We start from the raw sequence: 18,323 nt of genomic DNA, 5'->3' as shown, positions 1-18,323 counted from the left end.
ACTAGTGACATTCAGGTCACTGGATCGATGCCTTAACCACTTGGCCACACACCACACATATTAGACCTACACAGTAATAGCAATATAAAACTTCAGAAAAGCCACAATACTAAACACCACGAGAACAGAACAAAAGCTCCTGGCAATTGAGAAATGAGTGTGCTTGGCTATGCCCGTACCAGCTTGAGCTGAGAAAAGATTCGAAAAGTACAACAATAATAGTAGATAAAGAATGAAATAATACTGAGAACATGAGTTTTGGAGTCTTTGAAAGTGAGACCATAGGTTGTGAGTCAGCTCAGAGTTGAAGAACACTAATGATTTGGGGACTGATGTACAGAGACATTTGGTCACTGCTTACGTCTGTGACAGAGAGGGAAAACACAATCCCCTCCCTCCCCAGGGTGGGGAAGCTTTTATAGAAGCCTCACTTCAAGCAGTGAGAGGCTGTACTGATTGAATAAGCAAGGCAACAATCAAATTTCACACTAAAATCAAACATTTGGATTTAATTTCCAATCTTGCTATTGTTCCAGGATATCTCGGACCCCTTGTTTCTTCCAGGTTCACCTCTGTCTCTATTTCCCGATTTTGGTTTCAAGTTCAAAGTAAATTTATTGTCAAAGTACATATATGTCACCATATACAACCCAGAGATTTATGTTCTTGCGGGCATACCCAATAAATCCACCCTAGAATAATAACCATCGCAGAATCAATGAAAGAACACTTGGGCGTTCAACCAGTGTGCAAAACATAACAAACTGTGAACATGGAGAAATAAAAGAATAATAATTATAGATACGCAATAAATATCAAAAACATGAGATGAAGAGTCCATAGCTTGTGGGTCATTTTAATGATGGCGCAAGTGAGGTTGAATGAAGTTATCCCTTTTAGTTCAAGAACCTGTTGGTTGAGGGGTAAGAACTGTTCCTGAACCTGGTCATGTGGTCCTGAGGCTCCTGCACCTTCCTCCCGATGGCAGGAGTGTGAAGACAGTAAGTCCTGGGTGATGGGTCTTTGATGATGGATGCTGCTTTCTTTCCTGAGACAGCGTTTCATGTAGATGTGCTCAATGGTGGGGAGGGCTTTACCCGTGACGGACCGGGCTGTATTCACTATTTTTTGTAGCCTTGTGGTGCACCTGTATTGACGGAAGATGTGGAGGAGATGTTGTTGCTAATCAGAACTGACTGGGTCTGCAAGTGAGGAAATTCAGGATCCAGTTGAACAGCAGGCATTGGGACCAAGTGCTTGGAGCTTATTGATCAGTTTTGTTGGGATGATAATATTGAATGTTGAGTTGAAGTTGACAAAGAACATCTTGATGTATGTATCTTTGCTGTCCAGATGTTCCAGGTTTGAGTGAAGAGCCAATGAGATGGCATCTGCTGTGGACCTGTTGCTTCAGTAAGGATATTGGAGAGCATCCAAGTCATTTCTCAGACAGGAGTTGATATGTTGACGTGATTTGTTTTGATACCTCTCAAATCACTTCATCAAATGTGGATCTAAGTGTTACTTGACACCACATTCTTCCCAGGCACCATTGTAATTGAAATCAACGATGGACAGGGATTGCCTTCCTTAAACCCATCTGCCACAATCTGATCCCTCCTTTACATTGATAAGGCAATCCATAATTCCTGAGCAGAGTCACTTATAATGCTCATAATCGTGGATCAGCAGACAGCTGCAATTATTTTCCTGACCAGAAGTGATGATCAGCTGAGAAACACTCACAAAGGCAAGTGAAATACTTACCTGCTTCTCAAGCGGCTGGGACACCAGGAATGGCGATTATCTTGCCGTATAATTAGCAGGCTCATCTAAATTACTTGCATCCATTCCAGACCCCACAATCCTGGAAAGATAAAGTAGCCTTAGAGACATTGCAGCACAGATTCACTGGGAAAATAGGCATAGAGAGAGACCAGAATGACCTGCAGATTCGGCATGCACTTCTGCAAGCTCAGAGATTAATATCACTCAAGTTATTGTTTGGTGACCTAACCACTAGAATCCATGGAGTTATAAACAAATACTGTACATTTTCAAATATCCACTACTGCTTTCTAATGTGATCCTTACCTCATTTCCAGCCTTCCCCTCATCCACGACCTGGAGACTTGATTCAAATATCCCGGAGTGGTTATAAACATTGGGCCATCTACATTGGAGGTGGAGATGTCGTACATTTAACTTCAGGTAAACTCTACTGATTTTTTTCTCCTATTGACCATATCTTGGATTGAAGCAATCTCTGTCACATTTCATTTAATTGGCACTGTGGACTTGATCAGGTTCAGTAAAACAAAACCCTTTCACATTTGTCCTAGGTGGAGCAAGTGTGGGTGTGTCTTATGGATATTCCGGTTCTGCAGCCATTGCAGTGGTTAAAAGAAAGCATCTTGCTACGGTCATTAGAAATGATCACTGGCGCATCAACAACAATTCAGACAAAATCTGGAGACCTCTTCCCCCTGATGAGATTGCAGAAAGGGCAATATCAAAAATTGGAATAAGAATGCCTTACAAAGTATTGGAAGCAAATTGCGAGCACTTTTTAAATTTGGTTCGTTATGGAATAAATATATCATATCAGGTAAGTGCAAAGCATGATTTGGAAGGGTGGTTTGGGTCACATTTCTCCCTCCCAGCAGCTATCTAAATATACAGGACATGTTACAAGGGGGTGGGTTCCATGTTTAATGGCTTTATGAAACAGAAATGGCAGGGAGACTCCACTCAGTCCACTAGGGTTTGGGCTAGAGAAAAAGTTGGACCAGAATCAGAATCACAATGAATATCACTGACTGGGATGGCATCAAATTGTGTCGCCCTACGGCAGGAGTACAGTGCAAAGACACAAAAATGACCAAAGTAGAACATAGAAGAGTACAGCACAGGAACAGGTCATTCAGCCCAAACACTCTGCCTAAATAATTAAATTAGTAATCAAATGGTCAACTAAACTTTTCCTTCTACCTACACAACGTACACATGTCCTGCCACTTCCTTTACAATCATGTGCCAATCTCAATGCTCCTATTGTTTGTGCCATGACCACCCCTGCAGTGCATGCCAGTGATGGAACTGGCTGAGTCAACATCATTCTATACCCTCTTGTGACCCTGCACATTATATCCATCGTAGCAGGCGGCGATGTTACCGATGTGAATGCTCTCTACCATGTATCATGAGAAGTTTCTAAGGGTCTTTGGTGATATATGGAATCTACTAATGAAAGGGAGCTGCTGACGTGCCTTTTTCTTGAAGCCGCTCACCCTTTCCACTGCTCACCCCTCAATGAGAACTGGTGTACCTTCTCCTGACTTCTTCTCCTGGAAGTCCTGAGGGGTATACATATGCACACAGGCTTTTTCCCCTCTCCATGCCATCTATGTTGCCCAAGGGAAGGGCACTAGGAACCATAGAGCTTGGCACTGATGTCATTGCAGAGCTGAGGCTTGAACTAGCGACCTTGAGATCACTAGACTGATGCCTTAACCACTTGGCCACGCACCACACATATTAGACTTACACAGTAATAGCAATATAAACCTTCAGAAAAGCCACAATACTAAACACCACTAGAACAGAACAAAAGCTGCTAGCAATTGAGAACTGAGTGTGTTTGGCTATGCCCGTACCAGCTTGAGCAGAGAAAAGATTCGAAAAGTACAACAACTATAAATAAGTAATGAAATAATACTGATAATAGGAGTCCTTGAAAGTGAGACCATAGGTTGTGGAGTCAGCTTAGAGTTCAAGAACACTAATGATCTGGGGACTGATGTACAGAGACATTTGGTCTGTACATTTGTACATCATTACATCTGTAACGGAGAGGGAAGACACAATCCCCTCCCTCCCCAGGGTGGGGAAGCTTTTATGAGAAGCCTCACTTCAAGCAGTGAGAGGCTGTACTGATTGAATAAGCAAGGCAACAACCAAATTTCACACTAAAATCAAACATTTGGATTTAATTTCCAGTCTTGTTATTGTTCCAGGATATCTCGGACCCCTCGTTTCCTCCAGGTTCACCTCTGTCTCTATTTCCCAGATTTTGGTTTCAAGTTCAAAGTAAATTTATTGTCAAAGTACATATATGTCACCATATACAACCCAGAGAATCATGTTTTTGTGGGGATACTCAATAAATCCACCCTAGAATAATAACCATCGCAGAATCAGTGAAAGAACAATTGGGCGTTCAACCAGTGTGCAAAACATAACAAGCTATGAACACAGAGAAATAAAAGAATAATAATTATATATAAGCAATAAATATAAAGAATATGAGATGAAGAGTCCTTGAAAGTGAGTCTATAGTTTGTGGGTCATTTTAATGATGGGGCAAGTGAGGTTGAATGAAGCTGTCCCTTTTAGTTCAAGAACCTGTTGGTTGAGGGGCAAGAACTGTTCCTGAACCTGGTCATGTGGTCCTGAGGCTCCTGCACCTTCCTCCCGATGGCAGCAGTGAGAAGACAGTAAGTCCTGGGTGATGGGTCTTTAATGACGGATGTTTCCTGAGACAGCGTTTCATGTAAATGTGCTCAATGGTGGGGAGGACTTTACCCATGACAGACCAGGTTGCATCCACTACTTTTTGTAGCCAGGTGGTGCACCTGTATTGATGGAAGATGTGGAGGAGACGTTGTTGCCAACCCAAACTGACTGGGTCTGCAAGTGAGGAAATCCAGGATCCAATTGAACAGGAGGCATTTGGACCAAGGTCTTGGAGCTTATTAGTCAGTTTTGTTGGGATGATAATATTGAATATTGAGTTGAAGTTGACAAAGAACATCTTGATGTATGATGGAACATCTTGATGTTCCAGGTTTAAGTGACGAGCCAATGAGATGGCATCTGCTGTTGACCTGTTGCTTCAGTAGGGAAATTGGAGAGCATCCAAGTCATTTCTCAGACAGGAGTTGATATGTTGACGTGATGAGTTTTGATACCTCTCAAATCACTTCATCAATGTGGATCTAAGTGTTACTGGACACCACATTCTTCCCAGGCACTAGTGTAATTGAAATCAACGATGGACAGGGATTGCCTTAATAATCTGATCCCTTCTGTACATTGATAAGGCAATCCATAACTCCTGAGCAGAGTCACTTATAAAGCTTATAATCGTGGATCAGCAAACCGCTGCAATTATTTTCCTGACCAGATGTGACGATCAGCTGAGAAACACTCACAAAGACAAGTGAAATACTTACCTGCTTCTCAAGTGGCTGGAACACCAGAAATCACGATTATCTTGCCGTATAATTAGCAGGCTCATCTAAATTACTTCCATCCATTCCAGACCCCACAATCCTGGAAAGGTAAAGCAGCCTTAGAGACATTGCAGCACAGATTCACTGGGAAAATAGGCATAGAGAGAGACCAGAATGACCTGCAGATTCGGCATGCACTTCTGCAAGCTCAGAGATTAATATCACTCAAGTTATTGTTTGGTGACCTAACCACTAGAATCCATGGAGTTATAAACAAATACTGTACATTTTCAAATATCCACTACTGCTTTCTAATGTGATCCTTGCCTCATTTCCAGCCTTCCCCTCATCCACGACCTGGAGACTTGATTCAAATATCCCGGAGTGGTTATAAACATTGGGCCATTTACATTGGAGGTGGAGATGTCGTACATTTAACTTCAGGTAAACGCTACTGATTTTTTTCTCCTATTGACCATATCTTAGATTGAAGCAATCTCTGTCACATTTCATTTAATTGGCACTGTGGACTTGATCAGGTTCAGTAAAACAAAACCCTTTCACATATGTTCTAGATGGAGCAAGTGTGGGTGTGTCTTACAGATATTCTAGTTCTGCAGCCATTGCTGTGGTTAAAAGAAAGCATCTTGCTACAGTCATTAGAAATGATCACTGGCGCATCAACAACAATTCAGAGAGAATCTGGAGACCTCTTCCTCCTGATGAGATTGCAGAAAGGGCAATATCAAAAATTGGAATAAGAATGCCTTACAAAGTATTGGAAGCAAATTGCGAGCACTTTGTTAATTTGGTTCATTATGGAATAAATATATCATATCAGGTAAGTGTGAAGCATGATTTGGGGGGGGGGGTGGTTCGGGGGCATATTTCTCCCACCAGCAGCTATCTAAATATACAGGACATGTTACAAGGAGGTTCCATGTTTAAAGGCTTTATGAAACAGGAATGGCAAGGAGATTCCACTCAGTCCACTAGGTTTCGGGTTGGAGAAAAAGCTGGACCAGAATCAGAATCACAATGCATATCACTGACTGGAATGGCATCAAATTGTGTCGCCCTATGGCAGGAGTACAGTGCAAAGACACAAAAATGACCAAAGTAGAACATAGAAGAGTAAAGCACAGGAACAGGTCATTCAGCCCAAACACTCTGCCTAAATAATTAAACAAGTAATCAAATGGCCAACTAAACTTTTCCTTCTAACTACACAACGTCCACATGTCCTGCCACTTCCTTTACAATCGTGTGCCAATCTCAATGCTCCTATTGTTTGTGCCATGACCACCCCCGCAGTGCATGCCAGTGATGGAACTGGCTGTGTAGTGTTCTGGCTCGGCGAGTAAGATCATGCAGAACTAAACACCGAGATAAACCTTTGTTAATAACGACAGTAAGATTAACCGTTTACTGTTCACTCTTCCACATTGACGTATGGTGAAAACTGTTGATAAAACAATACAAGATTTGTACAGCATTTGTTTCTTTCTTAATCTTACATTTACATCATAAATACTTGCAAGGTAAAACTACAACTACATTACATTAAAGTGCAGCATACAGTCAGAATCTACCTACGCCATTGACTGCTTTAAATACACTTCAACGCAAACTATCCGCAACTCTTTAACTAACGAAAACATAAACATTATCGACCGTCGTTCCTTTTAACAGGATCGGCGTTAACATTTTAATTCAACATATCGATGATCTCATAACTCACAGCGTTGCTTTCACAATGTTTCTGGTGCGTAGAGAGAAAACGTTGCTGCTTGCTCGCGCTCACACATGTCTTGACCCCACACCTTCCCATTTCTCCAAACCGGTATTTTCCCACAGGACGCGGCGAAACCGGATGTGACGTCATCGCATGCCGCGATATCTCACAGACAACTTTAAACAATCCTAACTTTAACTAGAATGCTAACAAACGAATTACTAAGCGAAAGTATTATAAACTAAATAACTGCCATAAAGGCAACACACTCCCCGCCTGACCTTCGTAAGGTCACAATGAACAGAATACAAAACTTTAGTCTCTAATCAGTCCTTAGGTAGAAGTAGAATGACTTCTGTAACAGGCCTTTGGTATATTTTCACATCACCTTGGTCGGTAGTTTTCAACTCAACCTTCCTGACATGTCCGTCCCTGCTAGGGAATGTAGTGAGACCAGGACCAATTTGCCAGAGCCTGGACCTGTCTCCACTGCTTTAAGTACAAATCCTTATCAGAGAAGTCCCCTGGAGGAGGGGGAGCTCCTGCCTTCTGCGTAAGGAGCATTGATGGCGAGAGTATGAAGGAGTTTTCCGGGTCAGAAGACACGGGTAGGAGTGGTCGTGCATTTATAATGGCTGCGACCTCTGCCATTAGCACGCACAGTACCTCGTGGGTCAATCGGGTGCATTGCTGTATCTCAGGTTTCCTTTTCAGGGTTTTTTGCAAGGGCGTGAACTGCTGGACTGCCTGCTGTTTGTTGTTTGGCAAGCACTGGCGTGGTTCTCTGAAAGGCAGTGGGGCGACCCCATTATTTGCTTCATCTCTTAAGACCTTGGTGCCCTTTGTTTTTAAGAAAATGGTATCTTGAGCTGATTGAGCAAGTTTATTATCATGCTCAGTTTGAATGAAGACTGACTGACCCAGCGTCTTGTCAGTTACTTTACATTTGTTAAAGCCTTGTCGTGCTTCCTTAATACAAGTGACACTTGTGCGGGGTTGAAAAATTGAATGGCGGCCACTCTCTAGAACATTAGTCTTGAGTGTGCTAACCATCGGTTTCTGTACATTGTCAGGGCACACCTCTCCTATCACCACCCAACCTAGATCTAGGCGTTGCGCAAAGGGGGCGTCGTGTGGTCCATTGACCTGCTGCCTAAACTTGTGCACCCGAAGAACATCTCTTCCTAATAGCAGGAGTATTTCTGCTTTTGGATCCAGTTCTGGGATGTGTTTGGCGATGTGGCTGGTCTAGCACCACACTTGGCATTGGGATCTCAGTGCGGTTATTCAAAATTTCATTGCACTCTAAGAGTGGAGGGAGACAGATGACGACTTTACCATCCAGGGACTCAAGCTGGAAGCCTTCTGCCTTCCTTCCATGAGTTTCCGCGTTGCCTGAGCAAGTTCTAAGGTAGTATGGGAACTGCTCACTCTCAATGTTGAACAATTTAAAGAACTCTGGACTGACTAGTGAGCGATTGCTCTGACCGTCCAGAATTACATAGGCTTTGATGGCCTTGTCTTTGGCTCCTTTAGGGTACACCTTAGTGAGGCAGATCTTTGAACAAGAACGGCTTGACTGAGCTTGACCACAAACTTCTGTACAGCTCGAGCTGACAATTGTTGTCCTGGAGTGAGCTTCTCCCCGCCGTTCTGTTGTGGGGGTGAAGGAGCGTTGTCGGTTTGTGGTAATGGGCTGGGATGCATGGCCCTATCGTGATTAGTGCTATCACATTCCGGACACTTCAAGGCCATCGTACACTCTCTAGCAAGGTGAGAGGTAGAGGAACAGCATTTAAAACATATTCTTTTCTCCTTGAGAAGGGCCATCTTCTCTTCAAGGGGTTTTTCCCTAAACGTTCTGCATTTTCTGAAGGGGTGGGGTTTGTTATGCAATGGGCAATTCTTGCTAGGGTCGTGGTTAGTTGTAAAGACTTCAGACTTAAGCACTGAGATGGGTTTATTAATGTTGAAATTATTCAAAGAGGTTTTATCTGGCTTGGTGTAAACAGTACTGCTTCCTTGGGTGGTTTCGCTTCTTCGCCTCCTTGCACACAAACCTAGTGAAATACTCAAAGGGAGGAAATTGACCATTGTGGTCTTCTTTGTACTCTGAGGCAACAGACACCCACCTGTCCTGCAGCCCAAATGGAAGTTTGTCCACGATTTGTCTAATCCCGGATGGAGTATCAAGGTATACTAGACCAGTTGAGTAGCCATCTTCTTTGGCTCCTTGGATATCCATGAATAAATCTCCGAGCTCCCTTAACTTAATGTGGTCCTTGGCTGACACCTTAGGAAAATTTTCCAGACGTCGGTATAGCGCCGCTTCAATAATTTCGGGGGCCGCAGAGCTCTCCCGAAGTCTCTCCCATGCTTTGCTTAAGGCTAGCTTGGGGTTGTTGATGTACACTGAACGTATGCGTCTCACCTGTTCGCATGATTCTTTTCCCAGCCATTTCGCCATAAGATCCAACTCTTGGGTTGCTCTGAGCTGGACTCCGTTGATAGCGTTGGTGAATGTGGAGTACCATGCACGGTAATTTTCAGGTTTGTCGTCGAACTGGTACAGTCCTGAAGTGACGAGATCTCGTCGTGCTAAATACTGTGCCAGGGGTTCAATTGCAAGTGGCCTGCGGCCTGGGGAAGTATGTCGGCGGGTATATGACCGAGGGCATACCTCTGTTATGGACTTTGCTGTTCTGAATTCAGCCTTTGCCTCTCTTCTCGCCAAATCTTGTAAGTTTAGTGTCGAGAAGTATTTGTCATCAGCCCTTTCATTCTTGACTTCATCGCAGAGTTGTGAGGGTAAATTGTCTTCCTCAGATGGATGTGGTGCAATTGGGTCTCTCTGAGACTCCTCATGATGTAGGGCGTTATCAAATAAGTATGGAGTGGAAGAATGAATATTCCAGACTGTTTGAGATTGGACATAGTTGTGTGCGTTCCAATCTGGTCCTTTCTGAAGTAGATTTTGCATCAACCAGATGTTGCATTTCTTCAGCATTTTCTATGAACTCTGCTTCCACCCTGGCAGCTTCTGCTTCTCGTTCCAGTGTCAGCATTTCTAATTCTGACGCTATCCTTGCCCTTTCCAACTGATTTTCGACTTCTCTGGCAGCCTTTTCCACTTCTCTGGCGGCTGCTTCCTTCTGGTTTTCAGCTTCTCTGGCAGCCGCTTCCTTCTGGTTTTTGGCTTCTCTGGCAGCCGCTTCCATTTTCAAATCAGTTTCTTGTTTGGTGTAGCGCAGTCACACCCTGGCGGCTTCTGCCTTAGCTCTTGCATGGGCGGACTTACTTGATGATGTCCTTCTGCCCCCCTCGCTGGGTGGCATCGACTTGACACTGGATCGAGATCTCATTGCAGCACTTGAAACACCTGTGAAAGCAACGCTTTTTCACTGTAGTGTTCTCGCTCGGCGTGTAAGATAATGCGGAACTAAACACCGAGATAAACCTTTGTCAATAACGACAGGATCACAGTAGGATTAACCATTTACTGTTCACTCTTCCACATTGACGTATGGTGAAAACTGTTGATAAAACAATACAAGATTTGTACAGCATTTGTTTCCTTCTTAATATTACATTTACATCATAAATACTTGCAAAGTAAAACTACAACAACTATATTACATTACAGTGCAGCATACAGTCAGAATCTACCTACGCCATTGACTGCTTTAAATACACTTCAACGCAAACTATCCGCAACTCTTTAACTAACGAAAACATAAACATTATCGACCATCGTTACTTTTAACAGGATCGGCGTTAACATTTTAATTCAACATATCGATGATCTCATAACTCACAGCGTTGCTTTCACAATGTTTCTGGTGCGTAGAGAGAAAACGTTGCTGCTTGCTCACGCTTGTACATGTCTCAACCCCCCCCCCACCTTCCCGTTTCTCCAAACCGGTATTTTCCCACAGGCCGCGGCGAAACCGGATGTGACGTCATCGCATACGCATATCTCACAGACAACTTTAAACAATCCTAACTTTAACTAGAATGCTAACAAACGAATTACTAAGCGAAAGTATTATAAACTAAACAACTGCCATAAAGGCAACACAGGCTGAGTCAGCATCATTCTGTACCCTCCTGTGACCCTGCACATTATATTCACCGTAGCAGGCGGTGATGTTACCGATGTGAATGCTCTCCACCATGTATCATGAGAAGTTTCCAAGGGTCTTTGGTGATATATGAAATCTACTAATGAAAGGGTGCTGCTAACGTTTCTTTTTCTTGAAGCTGCTCACCCTTTCCACTGCTCATCCCTCAATCAGAACTGGTGTGCCTTCTCCTGGAAGTCCTGAGGGGTATACATATGCACACAGGCTTTTTCCCTTCTCCACGCCATCGATATTGTCCAAGGGAAGGGCACTAGGACCCATAGAGCTTGGCACTGGTGTCGTCGCAGAGCTGAGGCTCGAACTAACGACCTTCAGATCACTAGACTGATGCCTTAACCACTTGGCCACGCACCACACATATTAGACCTACACAGTAATAGCAATATAAACCTTCAGAAAAGCCACAATACTAAACACCACTATAACAGAACAAAAGCTGCTAGCAATTGAGAAATGAGTGTGTTTGGCTATGCCCGTACCAGCTTGAGCAGAGAAAAGATTCGAAAAGTACAACAACTATAAATAAGTAATGAAATAATACTGATAGTAGGAGTATTGGAGTCCTTGAAAGTGAGACCATAGGTTGTGGAGTCAGCTTAGAGTTCAAGAACACTAATGATCTGGGGACTGATGTACAGAGACATTTGGTCTGTACATCTGTACATCATTACATCTGTAACGGAGAGGGAAGACACAATCCCCTCCCTCCCCAGGGTGGGGAAGCTTTTATGAGAAGCCTCACTTCAAGCAGTGAGAGGCTGTACTGATTGAATAAGCAAGGCAACAACCAAATTTCACACTAAAATCAAACATTTGGATTTAATTTCCAGTCTTGTTATTGTTCCAGGATATCTCGGACCCCTTGTTTCTTCCAGGTTCACCCCTGTCTCTATTTCCCAGATTTTGGTTTATTGTCAAAGTACATATATGTCACCAAACCAAGTTCTGGTCACCAAGTTATAGGAAAGATATCAATAAATTAGAGAGAGTGCAGAGACGATTTACTAGGATGTTACCTGGGTTTCAGCACTTAAGTTACAGAGAAAGGTTGAACAAGTTAGGTCTCTATTCATTGGAGCATTGAAGGTTGAGGGGGGATTTGATCGAGGTATTTAAAATTTTGAGAGGGATAGATAGAGTTGATGTGAATAGGCTGTTTCCATTGAGAGTAGGGGAGATTCGAACAAGACGATATGATTTGAGAGTTAGGGGGGAAAAGTTTAAGGGAAACATGAGGGGGTATTTCTTTACTCAGAGAGTGATAGCTGTGTGGAATGAGCTTCCTGTAGAAGTAGTGGAGGCCAGTTCTGTTGTGTCATTTAAGGTAAAATTGGATAGGTATATGGACAGGAAAGGAGTGGAGGGTTATGGGCTGAGTGCGGGTAGGTGGGACTAGGTGAGATTCAGAGTTCGGCACGGACTAGGAGGGCCGAGATGGCCTGTTTTCATGCTGTGATTGTTATATATGGTTATATACAACAGAGATTCATGTTTTTGTGGGCATACTCAATAAATCCACCATAGAATAATAATCATCGCAGAATCAGTGAAAGAACAATTGGGTGTTCAGCTGTGAACATAGAGAAATAAAAGAATAATAATTATAGATACGCGATAAATATGAAGAAAATTAGATGAAGAGTCCTTGAAAGTGAGTCCATAGGTTGTGGGTCATTTTAATGATGGGGCAAGTGAGGTTGAATGAAGTTATCCCTTTTAGTTCAAGAACCTGTTGGTTGAGGGGCAAGAACTGTTCCTGAACCTGGTCATGTGGTCCTGAGGCTCCTGCACCTTCCTCCTGATGGCAGCAGTGTGAAGACAGTAAGTCCTGGGTGGTGGGTCTTTGATGACGGATGCTGCTTTCTTTCCTGAGACAGCGTTTCATGTAGATGTGCTCAATGGTGGGGAGGACTTTACCCGTGATGGACTGGGCTGTATCCACTACTTTTTGTAGCCTTGTGGTGCACCTGTATTGACGGAAGATGTGGAGGAGATGTTGTTGCCAACCCAAACTGACTGGGTCTGCAAGTGAGGAAATCCAGGATCCAATTGAACAGGAGGCATTTGGACCAAGGTCTTGGGAGCTTATTGATCAGTTTTGTTGGGATGATAATATTGAATATTGAGTTGAATTTGACAAAGAACATCTTGATGTATGATGGAACATCTTGATGTTCCAGGTTTGAGTGAAGAGCCAATGAGATGGCATCTGCTGTGGACCTGTTGCTTCAGTAAGGAAATTGGAGAGCATCCAAGTCACTTCTCAGACAGGAGTTGATACGAGGACATAATGTGTTTTGATATCTCTCAAATCACTTCACCAATGTGGATCTAAGTGTTACTGGACACCACATTCTTCCCAGGCACCAGTGTAATTGAAACCGACTGATGGACAGGGAATGCCTTCCTTAATCCCATCTGCCACAATCTGATCCCTTCTGTACATTGATAAGGCAATCCGTAATTCCTGGGCAGAGTCACTTATAATGCTGATAATCGTGGATCAGCAAAGAGCTGCAATTATTTTCCTGACCAGAAGTGACGATCAGCTGAGAAACACTCAGAAAGACAAGTGAAATACTTACCTGCTTCTCAAACGGCTGGAACACCAGGAATGGCGATTATCTTGCCGTACAACTAGCAGGCTCATCTAAATTACTTCCATCCATTTCAGACCCCACAATCCTGGAAAGGTAAAGTAGCCTTAGAGACACTGCAGAACAGATTTACCGGGAAAATAGGCATAGAGAGAGAGCAGAATGACCTGCAGATTCGGTATGCAATCCTTCAAGCCCAGACTCAAGTTATTGTTTGGTGACCTAACCACTAGAATCCATAGATCAATAAATAAATACTGCTTTCTAATGTGATCCCTGCCTCATTTCCAGCCTTTCCCTCATCCACAACCTGGAGACTTGATTCAAATATTACGGATAGGATATAAGCATTGGGCCATCTACATTGGAGATACAGATGTCATACATTTAACTTCAGGTAAACGCTACTGATTTTTTTCTCCTATTGACCATATCTTAGATTGAAGCAATCTCTGTCACATTTCATTTAATTGGCACTGTGGACTTGATCAGGTTCAGTAAAACAAAACCCTTTCACATTTGTCCTAGGTGGAGCAAGTGTGGGTGTGTCTTATGGATATTCTGGTTCTGCAGCCATTGCTGTGGTTAAAAGAAAGCATCTTACTACGGTCATTAGAAATGATCACTGGCGCATCAACAACAATTCAGACAAAATCTGGAGACCTCTTCCCCCTGATGAGATTGCAGAAAGGGCAATATCAAAAATTGGAATAAGAATGCCTTACAAAGTATTGGAAGCAAATTGCGAGCACTTTTTAAATTTGGTTCGTTACGGAATAAATATATCATATCAGGTAAGTGCAAAGCATGATTTGGAGGGGTGGTTTCTCCCACCCAGCAGCTATCTAAATATACAGGACATGTTACGGGGGGGGGGGGGGGGTTCCATGTTTAATGGCTTTATGAAACAGGAATGGCAAGGAGATTCCACTCAGCCCACTAGGGTTCGGGTTGGAGAAAAGGCTTGACCAGTATCAGAATCACAATGAATATCACTGACTGGGATGGCATCAAATTGTGTCACCCTATGGCAGGAGTACAGTGCAAAGACACAAAAATGACCAAAGTAGAACATAGAAGAGTATAGCACAGGAACAGGTCATTCAGCCCAAACACTCTGCCTAACTAATTAAATTAGTAATCAAATGGCCAACTAAACTTTTCCTTCTAACTACACAACATCCACATGTCCTGCCACTTCCTTCACAATCATGTGCCAATCTCAATGCTCCTATTGTTTGTGCCATGACCACCCCTGCAGTGCATGCCAGTGATGGAACTGGCTGAGTCAACATCATTCTGTACCCTCTTGTGACCCTGCACATTATATCCACCGTAGGAGGCGGCGATGTTACCGATGTGAATGCTCTCCACCATGTATCATGAGAAGTTTCCAATGGTCTTTGGTGATATATGAAATCTACTAATGAAAGGGTGCTGCTAACGTTCCTTTTTCTTGAAGCCGCTCACCCTTTCCACTGCTCACCCCTCAATCAGAACTGGTGTGCCTTCTCCTGACTTCTTCTCCTGGAAGTCCTGAGGGGTATACATATGCACACAGGCTTTTTCCCTTCTCCACGCTATCGATGTTGTACAAGGGAAGGGCACTAGGACCCATAGAGCTTGACACTGGTGTCATCACAGAGCTGAGGCTCGAACTAGCAACCTTCAGATCACTAGACTGATGCCTTAACCACTTGGCCACGCACCACACAGACCTACACAGTAATAGTAATATAAACCTTCAGAAAAGCCACAATACTAAACACCACTATAACAGAACAAAAGCTCCTAGCAATTGAGAACTGAGTGTGTTTGGCTATGCCCGTACCAGCTTGAGCAGAGAAAAGATTCGAAAAGTACAACAGTAATAGTAAATAAGTAATGAAATAATACTGATAATAGGAGTATTGGAGTCCTTGAAAGTGAGACCATAGGTTGTGGAGTCAGCTTAGAGTTCAAGAACACTAATGATCTGGGGACTGATGTACAGAGACATTTGGTCTGTACATCATTACATCTGTAACGGAGAGGGAAGACACAATCCCCTCCCTCCCCAGGGTGGGGAAGCTTTTATGAGAAGCCTCACTTCAAGCAGTGAGAGGCTGTACTGATTGAATAAGCAAGGCAACAACCAAATTTCACACTAAAATCAAACATTTGGATTTAATTTCCAGTCTTGTTATTGTTCCAGGATATCTCAGACCCCTTGTTTCTTCCAGGTTCACCCCTGTCTCTATTTCCCAGATTTTGGTTTATTGTCAAAGTACATATATGTCACCAAACCAAGTTCTGGTCACCAAGTTATAGGACAGATATCAATAAATTAGAGAGAGTGCAGAGACGATTTACTAGGATGTCACCTGGGTTTCAGCACTTAAGTTACAGAGAAAGGTTGAACAAGTTAGGTCTCTATTCATTGGAGCGTAGAAGGTTTAGGGGGGATTTGATCGAGGTATTTAAAATTTTGAGAGGGATAGATAGAATTGACGTGAATAGGCTGTTTTCATTGAGAGTAGGGGAGATTCAAACGAGAGGACATGATTTGAGAGTTAGGGGGCAAAAGTTTAAGGGAAACATGAGGGGGTATTTCTTTACTCCGAGAGTGATAGCTGTGTGGAATGAGCTTCCTGTAGAAGTAGTAGGGGCCAGTTCAGTTGTGTCATTTAAGGTAAAATTGGATAGGTATATGGACAGGAAAGGAGTGGAGGGTTATGGGTTGAGTGCGGGTAGGTGGGACTAGGTGAGATTAAGAGTTGGGCACGGACTAGGAGGGCCGAGATGGCCTGTTTCCATGCTGTGATTGTTATATATGGTTACTTGGTTATATACAACCCAGAGATTCATGCTTTTGTGGGCATACTCAATAAATCCACCCTAAAATAATAACCATCGCAGAATCAGTGAAAGAACAATTGGGCGTTCAACCAGTGTACAAAACATAACAAGCTGTGAACATAGAGAAATAAAAGAATAATAATTATAGAAACACAATAAATATGAAGAACATGAGATGAAGAGTCCTTGAAAGTGAGTCCATAGGTTGTGGGTCATTTTAATGATGGGGCAAGTGAGGTTGAATGAAGTTATCCCTTTTAGTTCAAGAACCTGTTGGTTGAGGGGCAAGAACTGTTCCTGAACCTGGTCATGTGGTCCTGAGGCTCCTGCACCTTCCTCCTGATGGCAGCAGTGTGAAGACAGTAAGTCCTGGGTGATGCGTCTTTGATGATGTATGTTGCTTTTGTTCCTGCGACAGCGATTCATGTAGATAGACTGACTTTACCCATGACGGACCGGGGTGTATTCACTACTTTTTGTAGCTTAGTGGCACACCTGTACTGATGGAAGTTGTGAAGGAGATGTTGTTGCTAATCGGAAATGACTGGGTCTGCAAGTGAGGAAATCCAGGATCCAATTGAACAGGAGGCATTGGGACAAAGGTCTTGAAGCTTATTGATCAGTTTTGTTGGGATGATAATATTGAATGTTGAGTTGAAGTTGACAAAGAACATCTTGATGTATGTATCTTTGCTGTCCAGATGTTCCAGGTTTGAGTGAAGAGCCAATGAGATGGCATCTGCTGTGGACCTGTGCTTCAGTAAGGAAATTGGAGAGCATCCAAGTCATTTCTCAGACAGGAGTTGATATGTTGACGTGATTTGTTTTGATACCTCTCAAATCTCTTCATCAATGTGGATCTAAGTGTTACTGGACACCACATTCTTCCCAGGCACCAGTGTAACTGAAATCAAATGATGGACAGGGATTGCCTTCCTTAAACCCATCTGCCACAATCTGATCCCTCCTGTACATTGATAAGGCAATCCGTAATTCCTGGGCAGAGTCACTTATAATGCTGATAATCGTAGATCAGCAAACAGCTGCAATTATTTTCCTGACCAGAAGTGACGATCAGCTGAGAAACACTCACAAAGACAAGTGAAATACTTACCTGTTTCTCAAGTGGCTGGAAAACCAGGAATCACCAGGAATGGTGATTATTTTGCCGTATAATTAGCAGGCTCATCTAAATTACTTCCATCCATTCCAGACCCCACAATCCTGGAAAGGTAAAGCAGCCTTGGAGACATTGCAGCACAGATTCACTGGGAAAATAGGCATAGAGAGAGAGCAGAATGACCTGCAGATTCGGTATGCAATCCTGCAAGCCCAGACTCAAGTTATTGTTTGGTGACCTAACCACTAGAATCCATAGATCAATAAATAAATATTTTCAAATATCCACTACTGCTTTCTAATGTGACCCCTGCCTCATTTCCAGCCTTCCCCTCATCCACGACCTGGAGACTTGATTGAAATATCCCGGAGTGGATATAAACATTGGGCCATCTACATTGGAGGTGGAGATGTCGTACATTTAACTTCAGGTAAACGCTACTGATTTTTTTCTCCTATTGAACATATCTTGGATTGAAGCAATCTCTGTCACATTTCATTTAACTGGCACTGTGGACTTGATCAGGTTCAGTAAAACAAAACCCTTTCACATATGTTCTAGGTGGAGTAACTGTGGATGTGTCTTATGGATACTTTAGTTTTGCAGCCATTGTTGTGGTTAAGAAACAGCCTCTTGATACGGTTGTTGGAAATGATC

At 43.0% G+C, this 18,323-nt stretch overlaps 1 long non-coding RNA gene across 3 annotated transcripts in view; it reads right to left on the bottom strand.

Moving 5' to 3' along the window:
• The window catches only part of LOC132383676 (uncharacterized), a 36,158-nt gene that overhangs the window by 4,049 nt on the left and 13,786 nt on the right, over window positions 1-18,323 (bottom strand). The window contains exons 2-3 of one of the 3 annotated variants that reach the window (XR_009508753.1): window positions 5,235-5,334; window positions 1,768-1,867 (exon numbers count right to left, since the gene is read on the bottom strand). The exons of 1 other annotated variant lie outside the window; for it this stretch is intronic. This is a non-coding gene — a long non-coding RNA (uncharacterized LOC132383676). Of the gene's footprint in view, window positions 1-1,767; window positions 1,868-5,234; window positions 5,335-13,696; window positions 13,744-18,323 lie in introns of those variants that run through there. One more of the 3 variants, XR_009508755.1, reaches the window with a different exon arrangement.

Source organism: Hypanus sabinus, chromosome 31 (assembly GCF_030144855.1).
Source record: "Hypanus sabinus isolate sHypSab1 chromosome 31, sHypSab1.hap1, whole genome shotgun sequence".
NCBI lineage: Eukaryota > Metazoa > Chordata > Chondrichthyes > Myliobatiformes > Dasyatidae > Hypanus > Hypanus sabinus.
Note: the sequence above shows the minus strand (reverse complement) of the source record. Positions and strands in the feature narration are given on the sequence as shown.